We start from the raw sequence: 15,210 nt of genomic DNA on the forward strand, positions 1-15,210 counted from the left end.
CTCTCCCATGCTTGCGGATGCGGTGTGCGTATGAAGTGTTTGCTCTCGTCTTTGCGGGCAGAAGGAGGGGGAAGAGACGACGCTTCCCTTTATTTCTCGCCCGAGGCTCTCTAATTGCTGTCGCCTGCACGCGGTGTGATGGCCGCTTCCCGCCTTTTCGTTGTATGCGTGTGACGGCGTCCTTGGATGTGGTGTCATCGCGGAGCTGGGAACGCTAATCACCGCCATCTAAACAGCAGGAAAGCTAGAAATGCCGACAAAAATGATTAAGAGACGAAGGTAGGTGAGGTTAACCGGAAAGCATGTACGGTTAGCTACTCTGCACAAGGAAAGGGATTTGAGGGAATAGGAAGATAAATAGACAGATAATGTTCTCTCAATACAGATGCGTACAAGTAAAGTGTGAAGCGGAACATAGGTAATCACACCATGATATTTAAAGAAGATGTTTGCGCCTGCGCAGCTTTCCGTGCCAATAAGCGGCGAAGTCTGTATTGAAGTATCTTGTTTGTGTAGCCAATGGTCCAATCGTGATAATGTGATATTGGTAGTGTTCCAGGTTTTTGTCTACCTTTTCACCGCGCTCATGTGCTGTAGAATGGGTTTCTCTGTGCATGAACCTCAACACCGTCACGCCCAACAAGTGGCCGATAAAAATAAAGACCTTAAGGGACTGTACTCTGCCTCGCAAAAACCTCCCTGCTATCTTGCTGAAGCCGGACGTGACGTCGAAGAATGTGCGACCTAGATTAGCTATCGTCGCTCAATTGCCATCTCGCGGAAATGTCGTAAATAAAACAAGTCTGTCGATTGTGCGCTGCAACAACAGAAGTCGCAAAGCTCTCGCCCTTCATAAGAAGCGTGTGGCGCTGCCAAGCACGAGGTCGTAGGACTAAACCTCGGCCGCGGCGGTCACATTTTGATGGGGGCGAAATGCAAAAACAATCGTTTACTTAGATTAGGTGCACGTTAAAAAAAATTCAGCCAAACAAAAAAATCCGCTCTTACGAATAGTAAGAGTGTACAAAAGTTTTAGTAAGTACGGGCACATATACCAATAGTGCATCTTGCGCAAGCACTGGCAATAGACAATGATAGCTATTAGAAAGCAAAAGTGCTAGCACTCACGGCCAAAATAAAATTTTAAAATAATAATAAGAGAACGAAAACAGAATGCACAGATTTACACATAGTAGTATTCATGTACGCCAACTTACTTAGACTTCCAGTCGCCGAAACTTCCACTCTCGGAAACTCTGGGCCCTCAGCAATCTTAGTTTCCCAGCGTCACGCAGAGATGCCGAAGTAACCAGTTTGTGTAGCAACAATATTGCCTTCGCAATTATTACTTCCTTCACGTATCAGTGGAAACTTGTTCGCTAACTACTGTAATGGTTCGGGTCGGGCATGAAATAGGTGGTAGCTGGCCCATGCCATCGTCCCACTTATCGACGCTGAGGCCGTTGTTGAAGGGAGAGACTTGTTGTCATCGAGAACGAGGAATATGGGATTTATTTACAGTATCTACATGAGAACGTCACAGTCCATCAGTATAGCTTGACTGAAAGAGGAATGCACACTAAGTAGCCGCGCCATGGCTGCTTATAAACACTCTGTCCTCCCTAGATTCCTAGGTGGGGGAAAACGGCCGTTCAACCAAACGGAGCGCTGGAGACATGGTAGCCGACCCGCCTTTGAGGGGGAGGGCTTACGCACTCCCTTCCGCACAGGTTGCACTGACCACACCAAGGTGAGAGAGTTCTCGCAGACAGAGGTCTTGACCCGAGCAGCGCCCTTTTATCCCAGAGTTGAACACGCTTTCGTTCATTCGTTGAAAGCAGCGTGCTTGGCAAAGGCTGGGCTTAAGAGAGTCGAGGGGGCGTGTTTATGGAGCACAGACTGCTGCTGCTAGCCTGTCCTTTGTTATGTTCGCTTCGTTACTTATGACTGGATAGATAGATAGATAGATAGATAGATAGATAGATAGATAGATAGATAGATAGATAGATAGATAGATAGATAGATAGATAGATAGATAGATAGATAGATAGATAGACAGACAGACAGACAGACAGACAGACAGACAGACAGACAGATAGATAGATAGATAGATAGATAGATAGATAGATAGATAGATAGATAGATAGATAGATAGATAGATAGATAGATAGATAGATAGATAGATAGATAGATAGATAGATAGATAGATAGATAGATAGATAGATTTGCATTGAACCCAACAACCATTTAGCAAAACACGTTGTGGAACTAGTTGGTGCTTTCTTAATAAATTAGCCCAGCGCAACAATTTTTTACAAGGACACAGAGAGACATGACAGGACAGACGCTCTAAAAATAAATAAAAATTGATGCACCGTCACTGTCGCAGAAAACATGCATGATGTAACGCATTAAGCAAGCCTATCGCTAAAGAAAGATTATTGCCGAGGGTTTCATTTGAAAAATCTATATTCATTACGGAAATGCTAATTTGGGGTTCCCTTTAGCGGTACGCCATACCGGCCATTCCATTACACAGAAAGCTAACTTATTCGAGAACACGCTCCATCTTCAGCTTGGACGCGCTTGGAGGTGGTAGCACTTTGTTTTTGGGCATTTATTATCGTTGTTTTTATTTTTCCTAATTTTTCAACGCATTCTTTCTCTGCACTCCATTCATTGCCTAGTTTGCTGCCGAACCATTGAACTTATCGTCGAAAGCCGTCGCGTTATGTGCAAAGGAAAGGAAAACTCTTCGGGAATCGTCGTGGACGCGAATGAAACGAGACAAGCCGCATCAACACGTCTCGACAGAGGATGTTTTTCTATCAATGCGAGCTGTTGCCACCTGCATATCCGCAAGCTTCCTGCTACTCGAGCGCACCGCTCTAATTCGTCCAGCTACGCGCCCCCTTTTTCGAACGATACAAGCTACACACGCTTCTCAGTTGAGAGCGCGTATACGTGCCGTACATTTCTAAAACTGGAAACAGTGACAACGTGAGATAAGATGCAGCAAGGAGCGCGCGCTCGCGTAGGCCTGCTACGGTAAATTGAATTCAGCGATTCGCTGGCGGCGACAGACGTTGTCGTAGCCCGCTGTCGTCGCATTCGTCCTGTCACTGTAAATGTGTGGCGAAGGCCGCTCCCGTAGCAGACGCAGCCTGCGGCAAGCGCTTCTGCTGCGGCAGACAGGGACGGCGAGGGAGGATTGCGGGAGGCACGGGAGGGACGCAGTGTGGCTGCACCCGTTTATAGGGAGCCCGGCCTGCCTGCTATAGACGAACTTACCGAAGCCAGGCGCGCTGTTATCGTTTCGTTCCTTATAGGCGTTTTCTGTCTTACGTGCGTCAACGACGAATGTCCAAGTTGAGGCTTCTCTCCTTTATGCCTCTCTCACTTTCTTGTCCAAGTTGTGCATACGCTGGGAATGGGGGATGACTTTTGGCTTCGCGCACCCGGCCAAAGGAAAAGGAATGAGGCTCGTCCAACAGAACAGGTGATGATGGGGAAACGACGGCTGCAGTTCCCATCTTTCTTTCTTTCCTTATTCGCTTTCTTTCTTCCTACGTGTCTTTCCTCCTTAGCTTCTTTTTGCCGGATCTTGCTTCTTTTGCCCCTTCTTTCTATTACATATTTTATTTTCATTCACCTTTCACTCTTTCTTCTTTCTTCCGGTCCATTGCCTCATTTTTCTTCTTTTCTTTGTTTCTTGCTTTCTTCTTTGCAGTCTTTTCTATTACCAGCTGTCTAAAACTCTCTTTCCTTTCTGGATTCCTTACTTCATTCTCTCGTCTACTTTCTTTCAGCCTATGCAATGGCTGCAGACGCAGGCTCCATCCCTCACCGGTCTCAACTAGACGGAGTGGCGAGCGATACTGAAGTTTTCCACTTTGTGTCTGCCACTTTTGATTTGGTAGTGTTATACAATTGATTTGTTCTTGCCTTCTGTTTTTAAAGCGGAGCTGCATACCTCTGCCCCCCACCCCCCGCTCCTTAAGTGCATTTGTCCTGTCCGCGGACAAAAATGTGGGCCGATCCCAGAGGTCGTGCAATACGGGGCCAACCCGTAGCGGAGGTGAAGCAGGCTACATGCACTCCGCCAACAATAATAATAATAATAATAATAATAATAATAATAATAATAATAATAATAATAATAATAATAATAATAATAATAATAATAATAATAAATGAAATAAATAAATCAAGATACATTGTTTCAAGTCGATGGGCATACTGGAATCGTTCGTGAACAGCACATGGGCTCGCCAGCAGCAAGCATTGTAATATACGAAAAGAGCGAAACGTATGTACAACCATACCGCCTTGACTCGCAAGAGGAGAATGCCACCGACTGTGGGGATGTCTCTGCCGTACAAACGAAATACAGTATTGTGATATCCGCTGTGTATATCGAGAAGTTCATGACCGCGCACTTGGCATGGATTAGCCGCGAATATGCCACCCGTGTGATCATTGTTGGAGATTTTAATGTGCACATTTGAGACCAGACAAGAAATGGTTCTCTCAATTTGTGCTAGAAGAGTTTGGTTTGAAGCCTCGCACCAATCCAAGTCACTAAACTACTCAACAACGGTCGCGTGCATGTTTAACTTTGGCCAAGATTATGTCTAAAGTTGTAACCAAACAAATCAGTGTTGTGGAGTTCTCGCCCGTGTTCTTGGGACAAAGGAACGACAACACAGTAGTGCAAACAATCACAAGCGCATTTATTGCACCTTTCATAAACTAATGCCTGCTAGTCGAATTGTCATCCACAAAACATGCATGCTGATGGGTGCGCGACAAATCGCGGAAGTCCGACTCACCGCGACCGGATAACGAGCGAATATGTTCGCCCCATACTGGACACGAACGCATGGTCGTTCGCGCGTTCGGTCACGCGAACGGTGTCGCGTTCGAACAATCGTGTTCGCTCATTCCGGAGTAGGCCTCGCGAGACGGTCTCGCAGAAGTATGGATCGGCCCACGCGCAGAACGTCCTCGCCGCTTGCCGAGCCCGAGCCAAAGAGGAAGAGCCTTCTCCTTTTTGCGCCGAAGTAACCCCGGCGTTAGGTGGCGTTAGCAGAGCAACACTCGCGCCATCTCTCGCACCACCCTGCAAGCATACCTACTGCCGCAGTAAAGCCACTCGGCGAAGCCGGATTACAGGAGATCGAAGCTATGCGAGAAAACAACATATCAGGGGACGCCTGAGAGTCGCGCATCCCCACAGCGTATACCGCAGTAATCACAAAGCTATCGTCACTACCATTGCCAAATGATGAAAATAAATACATGTGCCCTTGTCTAACCCAGTTTAATGTGCTACAACTACATTCGTCATCCATCTTCACAGAATGGAATGGCTCCTCAATTTTTTTCCTGTCTCTCGTCTCCGTCGGGTCTGCCCGTTGTGACACCCATCGCCGTAGCTCTCCTCGCCTTCATCTCCTTGGCGATCTTCTACTGCGGGCGTGCCGTACTCGGTTGTCCGCGCGGCCGCTGGCTCCCCGCGTCGACCGTGCCAGAATTATACAGCCGTTGCCTCGTGATACTTGCTGTCTGGGAATGTGCGCGTGTAATCCATGCTTCCGAGGAATGCCCTGCTGCGATGTACCCGGCTTCTTTCGTGTTGGATGCGAAGATGCTGTAATGGCGCTGCAAGTATGTCCGATCGTTCGTCGTTTCTGTCAGAAACATTTAATTAGTTTTAAGCTATGGGGTGTGTTTTGTTTGTCGGTCATAGGCTGTGCGCGTATCAATCATTTCACGTATAATCGTTCACATCTGGACAAGCATAATAGGCGGGTCGCCGAGGGAATCTGTCAGGTTTTCATGAGAGAGAGTCCATGTATTTATATATTTCACTTTTGTCGGCGCAGGATGCGCTAAGACACTCGCGGAATTGATCATTTTTTCGTTCCTGCGCTGTTACATATTCCTTAGAAAAACACGTAAATTTGTCTGCTACCAGAAAGCCTATACGTGAGTAAATGTATAAGGAATTTGGCCACTCTCACCTATTGACAGCGTAGATAACGTCACGTTAGTAGACATGTTAGCTTCTTAATGTTTGTGTTACTGTGCTTCTTTTTCTTGTTTATATATATATATATATATATATATATATATATATGCACTTTTGTTAACTTTGCGATAACAGCCGGTTATTCTACATGTTAGTATATTCGAGGCTCTGTACTGGTGCTTGCTACTCCGAAAAAGGGAGCAGCAACGGCCCGTCCAAGTCGGTCACTCGTCGCCGGGGCGGAGCGTCAGCACACATGTTGGCACCCGAAAGATGGTGAACTATGCCCGGGCAGGATGAGGCCAGAGGAAACTCTGGTGGAGGTCTGAAGCGATTCTGACGTATAAATCGATCGTCCGACCTGGGTATAGGGGCGAAAGACCAATCGAACCATCTAGTAGCTGGTTCCCTCCGAAGTTTCCCTCAGGATAGCCGGCGCTCGATGGGAGAGCAGTCACACCTGGTAAAGCGAATGATTAGAGGCATTGGGGTCGAAACGTCCTCAACTCATTCTCAAACTTTCAGTGGGTGTACGGAGGCCGTCTCGGTTGAGGCCTTCCACTGCGATGAGAGTACCAAGTGGGCCACTTTTCGTAAGTAGAACTGGCGCTGTGGGATAAACAAAACGCCGGGGTAAGGCGCCCGAGTCGGGACGCTCATGAGAACCCGTGAAGGGTATTGGTTGCTTAAGATAGCAGGACGGTGGCCATGGAAGTCGGAATCCGCTAAGGAGTGTGTAACAACTCACCTGAACTGACCTGCCGAGGCAACTAGCCTCAAAAAGGGATGGCGCTCTAGCATCACGCCTATCCCCGGCCGTCGCCGGCAGAAAAGCACGAAATGTGAGGGTGCTCAGCCGCGACGAGTAGGAGGGCCGCAGCGGTGGGCGTTGAAGGTGTCGGGCGTGAGCCCGCCTGGAGCCGCCGCTGTGCAGCGCCTTGTCCTGTTGCCTTTCTTGTGTCTGTTGTTTTGCACTAAACAAAGTATTTATGTATTCGCACCAACTAGCCCGCCAACGCATTGTGCTGAACTATCTTTCCTCTGCTACCTAAGGGGATAATGAATAAGAAAGAAAAAGACTGATGAGCTCGTTGGGAAAAGGGATGGTTTTACTCAAATTCGCTTCGTCTTCGCCCTTGCCATACTGTCGACGAGTTGTCGACTCAACCGTGTTTGGTGCTTCCGAGCCGCGCTCGCTTTTCCAATTTACATACCCCGCTGGTGTCCCCGCTGTTTCCTCAGCTTATTAGCCGAGTTTGTGACCCAGACGGCGAACTAAAGTACAACGAACAAAAAAGGAAATGGAGAAAGAAGAGAGAGGAGACCAAGAAGAAAGGAAAAAAAAGTAATGAGAAGAAATGAAGCGGCGCGTGTCTGCGTTTTATTGCTCCTTCTCCTACTCTTCGTCTCTACAAAGCTGACCTTTAATATAGTTTTCTTTAATTGATTCTGATGCCCGTTTTTTTCGATCTCTCACAATCTCTTTTATCGCTCTTCTGTCCGCACAGGTCTCTGACATTTCGGGGACGCCCGAAGAACGATCTATGATATGAATAAAATGAAAATGAATAAGAAGAGCGGCGAAATGGAGCCGTCTCCTCGTAAACACAGCAATAGCTTGCAATGAGTTAGGCTGCACGGCTCCCACGCACATCGGCACGGCTTGGGAGAGGTTTTCCGTTCAGTGCCTCTTCCCCTCTGCTTTACCTTCCTGTATCTCTGCTTACATTCTATACAGCGATTTTTATGGATGTTATCAGATCTCGCACTTTTGTTATCGGCACAGCTTATAGCTCCTCGCTGCGCGCTGTTTGGCAATGGAGAAAGACTGAAAGATTGGGCGGGGTTAAGACACACTCCGAGATGCCGCAGGGAAGTGTGGGTGTCATGGCAGATCAGAGAGCAGGCGGGCATAGGGCTTGTGTTCTCTCATTACAATTTCCTACATATTTCCAATTTTCTTATGCGCCGCACACTCCCTTTTGCATTTAGTGTGGCTTCTATATTAGTGATCCACGAGGAAAGGCTCGTATTCGAGTCGCCTTAAAAACGTCGTCGTCCAGTTTTGACGGACGGCCTGCCGAAAAAAAAGATGCTGCCCGGCGCTTGCGGATCCCGTCATCCGCTGGGGATCTTTATAGTAATATAGGAAGTATGTTAATGCGCGATATCCGTTCCATTCTTCTGGCCGACACATATTTCTGACTCTCACGTGTAATAGATGACATGAAAGAGTGAGAGATAGAAAGAAGGGGGCTTGAAAAAAACGAAGTCTAGCAGTTCCGGATGGACTGATTCGGCGAAAGCGAGGAGGTTTGGTAATGTATGGGCTAAGCGTACTTGTTGTTGTTTACCTCGCATGATACGGAGAAGGGGGAAGCCGAAGGGGATTTACGCTGTCTTCGAAATAGATAGGAATAACTTTATTAAAGTGCCGGCAAACGACGATTTAACGAGTCGTGAGGCTGGCCAAGCGTCGACCCGGGGTTATACCCTACTCTGCACTAGCCCAGTTGGGCCTGTTTGTAGTGGGTCATGAGGCTTGTGCTTTTCGAGCGCACCCCGGGCCTGCTGGACGGCCCATAGTTGTGAGTCCTTGTCAGCAGACTGCAGTGCACTTTGAAGTTCTGGCGGGTAAGTCCTGGAGGTAGCTGCCGTCGGGAACCTGGTACAGTCCCACATGATGTGCCATTGGTTCGCCGGACCCGCTGCACAAACACCGCACAGCCCACTCGGATGGAGCTCTGGGTGAAGCACGTGTAGCATTGCGGGGGCGAGGAGTGACGCGGTCTGTATTTGTCTTAGGATTACGCCCTCCTCCCGACTGAGTGCCGGGTGGGGAGGCGGCATTGTCCGTCGAGCTAAGCGGTAACACTCAATTGTATTGCTGCTCTTCTTTGCCTGTAAGTGGTGCCATAGTAGTAGAGCCTTCCAGTCTCAAAGAATAAGAAAGAGGAAGAAAAAAAGACAAGAATAGTAATAGCAGAAAAAAAATTATACAGATCTTACGCACTTTGGGAATCGATGCAAGCGAAGCTTTCTGAGCTGGTTGCTTCGATTGACGATAATAAGGGGTGATGTTTATGGTTACGCTTAATTTCTTCAACGTTTCGTCTAACACGAAAGTGGTATGTTGATGTTAAACGTTACCTTGCGGGCACCAGTGCTGTTTGTCTGCGTAGTACAGACAACACACAGGGAGAGGTATTTGCTTGAGGCGTTGTTGTGCACCATATTTCAAAACTTCTGAGAGGTTTGAGCACTGTCATTGCCTCCCATGGCGCATCGCATGGTGGCAGAAGTATTAAACTATAATTGGATTATGGGCTTTATGTTCCAAAACCACAATCGGATTATGAAACACGCCGTAGTGACGGACTCCTGCTTAATATTGAAACCGTGATGTTCTTCAACGTGTCCCGAAATCTAAGTGCACGTGCGTTTTCTATTTCGCCCCCGTCGAAATGCGGCTGCCGCGGTCGGGATCAAATCAGCGACCTCTGGCACAGAAGTGTTGATGTGACCGTCGACCGATTCCGTAGTGTCGCCTGGACCCTGCGGTGCGCTTTAATTATTGCGGCTCTTTCTGCACGCTTGGCGTAATATGTCCGCTTGACATATTTGCATGGTGTTCATTTTTCAGAAATAGCGGGAACGTACTGTACCGTACCTTAAACTTAAGCTTATCCAGTTTCCCCGCAGCCGCTGTCGTATATTAGTAGGGTTCCCTTGTCTTCTCACGTCACCTTCCCGCCTTCCTCCCCTTGTATAGGTACTGCATCTTCTATACACTCTACAGTTCTATTCACTTCCCCTCTGGACTTGCACGTTAGTAGAAAAGGAAGTGCTGCAGTTTCTGTAATGCTTTCGAGGGGGTCACAGATAATTACAGTTGTCAAAAGGCTAATGTGCCGGCACCCAGGGCACTGTGCACAGGGCACTGTGCACATTCGACGCTGGTGTGGTCAAGTCTCTCGCGCCGCCTTTCCTCTCTGACTGGCTCCTGTCATGTATACACACGCTCTGAACCCCCCGCCGACGCGATGTGCCAAACAGCAGCAGCTGCAGCAGCAACGGTGGGAAAGTCGAAGGAAGAGGAAAAGAAACCTTCGCTTTAAAAATTGATGACTCTCGTGTAATCGCGAGTGGATGCGCTGTCTCGTGGCTCTCGTGTAATCACGGAATGACAACCGGCAAAGCATATTGCTTGGAGATGATACTAGCCACAGTTTTAAAGTGAGTGCAGTGCATGTTCGCGACGGCACATCCCACCACAGCGCACTGCACCATGCCATAGTGTTTTATGGTCCATATGAATCCTGTCCATGTAAAAGAAAACCGGCTGAAGGCTGCACGACAGGCAGCGAAAGACGTCAGGGAGACAGAGCGCACTGCTGAGAGTTGCGTGGCGCCCGAGTTCCGCGCCTTGTGTTTTGCGTCGTTTCGAGAGATGGCGCCACGTTGCGTGGTGCCTGAAGGCCCAACGTGGCGCCATCTCTCGAGATGACACAAAACACAAGCCGCGGAACTCGCGCACCACTGGCGTTCAAAAGAACACAATCCTCCTTCAGCGCCAAGAAATGACAATGAACTGTATGGTACCTTTTATCTGCCCTATGAACGTCCGCTATTGGAAATGACAAATAAAGCTACCGTGCACTAGAAATTACAGCTTAAAAATTATGGGTTAAACTAAATAAACGAACCCGTTGTTCAAGTGCGCTCAGGCAAACACCAACACATCTTCACTCGATGATCGCGGACACTCGCTGTCAGAACTCTGCCGTGATGAAGAGCGGCAGCAGCGGCGAGCGAATTCTCCTTCGTGCTGCCTCTCTCGCTTCAATGCGGACTAGGCGCGCGAGAACACAGCGCAGACGAAAACATCAGCTGTCTCGGGTCGCCTAGCCATCGAACCTACCGCGATGCTATCGCACTTGGATTTATACGAAAAAAATTAAATTAATTAAATTATGGGATTTTACGTGCCAAAACCACGTTCTGTATGAGGCGCGCCGTAGTGGAGGACTGAAATTTCGAGCACCTAGGGTTCTTTAACGTGCGCATAAATCTAAGTACTCGGGTGTATTTCGCATTTCGCCCCCATCGAAATGCGGCAGCCGTGCCCAGGATTTGACCCCGCGACCTCGTGCTCAGCAGCCCAACACCATAGCCACTGAGCAACCGCGGCGGGTAAATTACAGCTTGAGTTATATTGTGAGCAAACATCAGGAAGAACTCGGAAGCAATATTTCTATTAACTTGTCTGTTCCGTAACTAGCGTACGTAATGTGGTCCTGTACAAACGGTTGGGGGTGGGAGACCGCATTTCCCTAAGTTTTGACTTGTTGCCCAGAGGATGTCAAATTGTTCTCCCAACTCGCCCGAATTTTGTCATTTGCGTGCCCATACAACGGCTCTGGCATTTGGTTGAAGGACATTTGAAGGATGCCGACAGCAAGAGCTAAAAGCATTTCACTCTGGAAATAGGAGTTGTGGGCGCGCGTGCTTTAGCAATAACGAGCGTTGTTGCACCGCAGCGTTGATCTCCCGAAAAAATTTTTGCTTTAACTGACACGTGAAGAAAAAATGTGATAGCTCCAACGGGGCGCATTAATGGCCGCGAGTTTGAGCGGAGTAGCCGCCTGGCGGACACTGGTTGAACCGTACTAGTGTGGAATGCGCGTAACGTCGTCTGCTAGCCGCTACTTGTTCACATGTGCGCGTACGGCGCGCATATCCCTCAAAGTATGTTTGTTACGTTGTTGTAGCGCAGTCGTGTATGGTGGTGTGTATTTTTTATCGATGTAGGGGCTCATGAGACTCATTTGGCTTTGCGCTGTAGTCGATGGGCTGTAATAAAATCTGAGATTGCAGGTGTCGAGCGCACAATGTGGGATCGCCGCGCCCTCCGTTCGTCACAATCATTTAACTTTTATAGCTGCATTGTGATTGAAGCACTTCACAAAAAACGTTTGGCGTCGCTTTAAACAAACGGAGCGCCCACTGCTATACCTGAATGCAGCGCTTTAGCCCAGATTCCCGGTAGTGATGTTTTGATCATTCGGCGATGTTCGTGACACCGCGAAACATGGACGATGTGGCGTGACATCACTTAGCAGGACGAAATAAAATCTTAAGCGCTGATATTGTTGCGGGATACATTTGATCACACGCGTATGACTCCACGACTGACGTGGTTATGTGGCCATCCTTAGCTGTTCCTGAGGTGCCCTTCTATTATGCGGCTATCCCACTACGCAGAAATGTTTTTCTTTTTTTTTTTTTTGCTGCGTAAGTGAATTTTCGAGCTTTGGTACTTTTATTACTTGATACAAAAGGGAAGCGGAAACGAGGTATCGCAAAAGGACCACGTGTAACATTGCAGTCGATAGACACAGGACGTCGCAAAAATAAGTTGCTGGCGGCTAATATACTAGGCTCTTTAGCGTTTTTTTTAACTTCTTGGATGGTAACGGCCATAGTACTTTCACAAATAAAGAAAACAACGTGACAAGATTGGCTCTTGCAATTAGTGAGAATTATTCTGCGTCACTCTCATGCACGTAATCATGCAGACCATCACTGTGCTAAAATACTGCGTTTTTACTGTTACAGGGGGGAAATTCAGTGTCATTCCACTCTGTGAAGGTGAATGACCAGCGAAGCTGTGTATGTGGGCCTCTTAATGGCGAATTGACCATTGCCGTACGTCAGACGCCGTGTGCATATAAATGGAAGGCGAGACACGACTAGGGGCAAGTTGAGCCTCAGAGGATGATGAGGCACCGGGGGTACACATACCTACGTGTTGTTGCAGAACGTGGCAGGACACCTTTAACTAATAAATCCCGCCACGTAGAACAGGCACGCACCTCACAGCGCTCCGAGGGTACACAGTGCTTCACCGTAGCCAAGGCCATCTTCCGTGGGATGACGTTCTGCAATGCAGTAATAGTTGTGAGGTCATTCGAAAATCACAAGGGGTCCCACACAACACAGGCCAAACAAAAGTGGTTCCCCACAAACACCCTCTGAAACCTGGCCCTTGATCCGGTGAAACGTCCAAAGTTCACGGGATCGGAGCCACATGGACAGTTTCCATTTCATCCCGCCTCGCTGTCCTGGGGAGTACCACGCATATGAGACCGCCACCACGGGAGAGCGCAAGGAAAGGAAAGGAGATACGCAAGCGCTTTGAACGTCGACAAAGATAGCGCGGCGCGAACGTAGACATGGCCGACGCGGGTCAAATTGTAGTGTCCTGATCAGCTTAATATCTCATACAGGTTGCATTTGGACCTAAGATATTAACCTTACCTCTGCAAGCTGGTGGAGTGCTTAAAGCCTGCTTCATCTCAGACGCGGGTCGGCCCGGTATTTGACTATCTTCGGGATCGGCCCACGTATGGGGAGAAATTCTCGATCTACACGGCTCCATAAACGCTGTGGGGTTCTCACCCGTGCTCTTAGGACAAAGTAACGACAACACAGTAGTGCAGACAATCGCAAGGACATTTATTGCACCTTTCGTAGATGCCTGCAAGCCGAGTTGCTATCCACAAAACATTCCGATGGGCGCGCGAGAAATCGCGGAAGTCTGACTCACCGCGACCGGATAACCAGCGAATATGTTCGCCCCATTCTGGACACCAACGCCTGGTCGTTCGCGAGTACGGTCACGCGAACGGCGGCGCGTTCGACCGATCGTGTTCGTCCATTCCGGTGTAGGCCTCATGAGACGGTCTCGCAGAAGCACGGATTGGAGCACGCGCAGTACGTCCGCGCCGCTTGCCGAACCCGAGCCAAAAAACGAAGAGCCTTCTCCTTTTTTGCGCCCAAGTAACCAGGCTGTTAGGTGGCGTTAGCAGAGCCACACTCGCGCCATCTCTCGCAATGCGCTTCAACCACACCGACTGCCGCGGGCACCGAGCCATGCGGCGAAGATAGATAACAGGAGACGGGAGCTATGCGGGAAAACAACATATCAGGGGACGCGTGAGGGTTGCGTATCACCACAACGCACGCAAATTTCTTCCGGAACCGAGCCATATACAGCTTCGCCGTAAAAACAAAACAAAAAGAAACAGACATGCAGTTTACCTTTTCAGCTAAATTATAGCATCTGGGCGAAGCAACGGTTGTCTTAACATTGAAATCAGGGGTTCGTTCAGGGCGCCGGCAATGGCCGGTACTCACGACAGCATAGTTAAGCCCGGCTTATTTGAACTACGTCTGCTCCTTACAAAGGATTGCCTGGCGAATTCCTTGCGTGCATGTGCTGAGTACGGGATTTGTGCAACAAGGTAAATATTAAACCACTCGAACGCGCGTTTATTTGCGTGTGTGTGCGTGTGTGTGTATGTGTGTGCGTGTGTTCAATCCTCTTGAAGTCCTAGTCGCGGCTATTCTTCCACTGACATCAACAGCATCGTCAAATAGCATCACTTGTTCGAATTGGACAAAAAATGAAAATTCTTTGTTTGCACTTGTCGCTTTACTGTGTTCCAGGGATATCAACTACTACTACAGGGCCGTTTATTTACTCGAATAAAGGAAAGGAACAAACAAATAGGCATTTCGGCATAAAAGTGCGATGGTCCGGCCTAATTTTGAATTAGCTAAAACAAAGATACGTGGTATACCGCCACGTCTTAGAGATGACCTTTGCTGGTAAACTAAAAGGATAACTTTCAGACTTGCGCAAGATACACCGATGCATTCTCGACAAGCCGACAAGGCATCATTGCCCGTTGCGTAAAGGTGAAAGGAAAGCTTCTTACTTCGGAATGTGGCACATCCAAAAATTAAAAAAAAAACTAAAATACCAAGGTGCAAAAGAAGCGCATATAACCACAGTACGCTATGCCCCATCAAAGGTTCGTACACAGAGGATGCGAGTTTTGCGGAGATGCGTCCCGACCGCAGCAAAAATGCGCGAGTCGACTACCCCAATCTCCATATGAGAACACTGAAGCATGCCCCGCGGACATATATATTCTGGACGGCGAAACCCTTGGCATGTGTACACAGCGTTCGACAAGCAGATGTACTATGTACACGTGAGAGGACGGAAAACACAGGAGTTCAGCGGCTGCGGCCTCTCATAGCATTGCGAACGCAATTGCGCATTACTGCTGCTGCTGGCGCTTACATCTCGTCGTCGTACTCACACA

At 48.4% G+C, this 15,210-nt stretch overlaps 2 pseudogenes; one reads left to right on the top strand and one right to left on the bottom strand.

The window, feature by feature from the left end:
• Nucleotides 1–4,024: 4,024 nt before the first annotated feature.
• LOC142576846 (U2 spliceosomal RNA) lies at nucleotides 4,025–4,164 on the bottom strand (annotated as a pseudogene).
• A 9,105-nt stretch (nucleotides 4,165–13,269) lies between these two features.
• Nucleotides 13,270–13,445, top strand: LOC142576836 (U2 spliceosomal RNA; annotated as a pseudogene).
• The last annotated feature ends 1,765 nt before the right edge of the window (nucleotides 13,446–15,210 follow it).

The sequence above is a fragment of the Dermacentor variabilis genome, chromosome 3, assembly GCF_050947875.1.
Source record: "Dermacentor variabilis isolate Ectoservices chromosome 3, ASM5094787v1, whole genome shotgun sequence".
Classification (NCBI taxonomy): Eukaryota; Metazoa; Arthropoda; class Arachnida; order Ixodida; family Ixodidae; genus Dermacentor; species Dermacentor variabilis.